Below are 4,148 nucleotides of genomic sequence, written 5' to 3' on the forward strand. Positions count from 1 at the left end.
AATCCACTGGAACAGACAATGAATTCCTATCCTCCAGTAGTCACAAATATCCTAATATTACATCCCAAACCTTGATACGAAACATCACCATAAACCCCATAAGGTTCCTCCGGTTGTGGCAAAATAAGCACAGGTGACGTCGTCAAACGTTCCTTCAGTGTCTGAAAAATTGATTCACACGCCTCAGTCCATGCAAAAGGTTGATCCTTCCTTGTCAGTTGAGCCAAAGGTCCAACAATCTTGGCAAATCCCTCAATGAAGCGTCTATAATATCCAGCTAAACCCACAAAACTTCTGATCCCAGTCACTGTCTTCGGTTGCTCCCAAGCCAAAGCAGTCTCTACTTTCGCTGGGTCCACAGCTATGCCTTCCTTTGAGATAACATGGCCTAAGAAATTGCCTCCCCCCATCCAGAATTCACACTTGGAAGGGTTTGCATACAGCTTTTTCTCTCTCAACACCTGTAAAACTTGACGCAAATGTCCTTCATGTTCCTTCGCGTCCTTCGAATAGATCAGTATGTCATCAATAAACACCACCACAAACCGATCTAAGAGCTCATGAAAGATGTGGTTCATGTAGTCCATGAAAACAGCAGGTACATTCGTCACTCCAAACAGCATCACTAGGTACTCGTAGTGTCCTTAACGTGTTCTGAATGCAGTCTTTGGTATATCCTCAGTCTTCACCCTGATCTGATGGTAGCTTGACATCAAGTCTATCTTGGAAAATACAGCAGCCCCTCGTAATTGATCCATCAAATCATCTATCCTCGGCAACGGGTATCGGTTCTTGATCGTCGCCTTGTTCAGTTGTCGATAATCCACACACAATCTCGACCTTCCGTCTTTCTTCTTAACTAAAAGCACTGGCGCTCCCCACGGTGAAACACTTGATCGAATGAATCCTTTTGCCGGAAGATCCTCCAACTGAGATTTCAACTTTACTAACTCTGCAGGTGCCATACGGTACGGTACAATCGGAATCGGTCCGGTTCCGGGTACAATGTCTATCACAAACTCTACATCGCGCACTGGCGGTAGTCCAGGTACGTCTTCAGAACAACATTAGCAAAAATATCGAATCTTTGGAATACCATGCACATCTGAGTCTCTCCTACCCTCTAGATCCTTGACGACTCGGCTTCAGAACTAAACGCCCCAAAATCCTACGTATCGTACCCATAAGGAATTTCCCTGAGATCCTAGCTTCCTTATCGATGTATCGGTAAAACAACTCCCTCGCTCAGCGTGCTATTCTAGACCTCGTGTAACCTCTATAGTTAAATCACGAGCAACTTCGAATAAGGTCCTACTAGGGAAAATAATCATAAGATCATAGTCTAAGTAGTAAATACAAGATAGGCGCGTCACACTCGCTTCGAAGAATAAGGAGTAAGTTATTCTAGAATACAAGGACAGTTAAAATATTACCGTCGTTCCCACGTTCTTCCTCGTTCAACTCCTCAGCTCTTGCCCCGTCCTTGGTATGAATCCTATCCTCTGTAGCAAGTTGTTTTCCTTTCCCAACATTCCCTGATGATTCGCCCTTGGGTGCCTTGCAATCTCTGGAGATATGTCCCGGTTGGTTGCAATTGAAGCATAGACTTCCCTTGTTCTTGCACCTACTGGCATAGTGCCCGCTTTCCCCACAGTTGAAGCATAGAGGTCCCCCGTCTGGACACTTGTTGTAGTGCCCCACTTTACTGCACTTGAAACACGTCACTGTTTTTCCCGAAGTCTTGTTTCCTGTCCCTCCGGTAGAATCATTCCCTTTCATCTTACCGTCAGACGTTCCCTCCTGAAGTGTCTTGCAGTTCACAGCTAGATGCCCCTCTCGGTCACACTTGAAGCATCTTCGTCCAGTCACTGAGCACTTGTTAGCAAAATGCTCAAACTTTCCGCAACGAAAACATGTCACACCTTTGTTACCAACTGGCTTCCCCCCAGTATCAGCAGTTGTTGATTTGTACACTCTTGAGATAAGATCTCTTCCATCGGAACGCTGATACGGTCCCCACTGATGGTAGCTCTCCTTTCTGTTGTAGCCTTTGGAACCTGACCTCATTGGTCCCCCAGCTCCTGTTCGGTTCATTCCTCTTTGTTGATACATCGCCGTTGCCATCAGTCGTTGGTGATGCTCACGTGCAGCCTCTTCAGCGCGCATATAAGCATCTTCCGCAGCCTGGTTCATCATTGCCTCGATCAGTGTAGCTATTGCCTCCGCTATTCGGTTAAGGTCCACCCTCCTATGTCTCATCAAACGTCTGATTAGTACTAACCATACAGTAGCACTAGACAACCACTCAATCCGATTAAGTAGTAACATAAACAATTAGAGCGAAAGTCGCTCTGCAGACAATCAATTTTCACTCCTTGCAGAGTCACACAACCTAGCACAGAAGACCTATTCCCCAAAGACTCCCGAAAGACTCGACTAAGCTCTGATACCACAATGTAACACCCCGATTTCCAGGTGTCACTTTAGTAACCAAAAATAAACTCTACGCGGAAAACAGGTAATTTTTTTTTCGTTTGATCCCTTTTAAATAAAGCGATAGAAATTAGAGACATAACCCAACACTAACAACCAATATACAAATATATACACATGTACAGCCTTATCTGCACTCTCCCGTCACGCGCACTCGCAGTGACTCCAAAGTAGTGTGCCCGTAGGCAAATATATACAGATCCAGAAGTGTGAGTGAGAAAGTTATAAGTACAATCCACTAAGAGAAAGTCGGCCTCAAAATGGCCTAAGCAAAGACCCCTATGGTCCGACTGACTCACTGTGATCCCTCAGTAAGAGAACCACACAAAAGCCATGCGTCGGGAACCTACCATGTCCCAAAAGTAAGACGAATCAGAGCTCTACACAAAGTATGACGCCTGCCTAAACCTACCCTCCCATAACTGCTCGCATAACCGAGTCCACAGCGAACTGAAGACGGTAAGTTAAAGCTCAGCTCCATGCGTCGTAGAACTCCTTTCGTCAGACGTCCACGCTCGTCAGTCCGGTCCACCAACTCAAACCTGATCCCCCCTCGAGGGAGAGACCGTCGAAACCCACTCCACCGTCGACATCTGGCAGCAGGCCGACGCCCAAACACAAACATGAAACCAAAGCCAAGGCGCTAAGGTCAACTCACGGAATAAAGTAGATATACACTCAACATGTGATATGGGGTATAGATATATATGTTGTTATATAAACATATAGATAATCCTAGCATGTTATGGCTCTAACAATGCCTCAATATATCAAACAGCACACAATTCCAGTCAGAATGAATGTATGCGTGAAATGCAATCATGATCCGGATTGTGATGCGTTCCCGTTCGCCACAAGTGAAGCATTCCCGTTCTTCACTATGGATGAACCATTCCCGTTCTTCACTATGGATGAACCATTCCCGTTATTCATCCTGGATGAACCATTCCCGTTATTCATCCTTGGTGAACCATTCCCGTTATTCACCGTATGATGAACCATTCCCGTTATTCATCATATATGCAGTGGTGAACCATTCCCGTTATTCACCATGAGATGCACAGGTGAACCTTTCCCGTTATTCACCCGATTGATGCAATATGGTTAGCCAAACATCGAATCGTCCTCCCACACAAGTGTGTTTAGCTCAAACCCAACCTCAAAACAAACCCAAGAGTTAGTTTCGGTCAATACAACACAACTCGGAGTTAGTGTCGGTCAATACAACACAACTCCAACAACAAAACCCAAAATCAAAGCCAGAGTCAGTGTCGGTCAATACAACACGACTCGGAGTTAGTGTCGGTCAATACAACACAACTCGAACAACAAGAGTACACAAGGGTTTAGTGTCGGTCAATACAATACAGCCCAAGCAACAAGAGCGCTAAGTGTCGGTCAATACAACACAGCTCCAACAACAAGAGAACCCAAGGGATTAGTGTCGGTCAATACAACACAACCCCAACAACAAGAGTACGTAAGGTACTCGGTGACTTTCAATCATCACCGTAGCTCACCTCAGTGGCTTTCCCCAATTCCAAAACCCACAACAAAAGTCGACTTTTCCCCGTCTTTCGTAAATATTTTCCCCTTCAGTTTCCCTATGCTTAAACGTTAATAAAAATGATTTCAATTCACATTAGTCAGGTTAT

Source organism: Lotus japonicus, chromosome 2 (genome assembly GCF_012489685.1).
Source record: "Lotus japonicus ecotype B-129 chromosome 2, LjGifu_v1.2".
In the NCBI taxonomy this organism is placed as follows: domain Eukaryota; kingdom Viridiplantae; phylum Streptophyta; class Magnoliopsida; order Fabales; family Fabaceae; genus Lotus; species Lotus japonicus.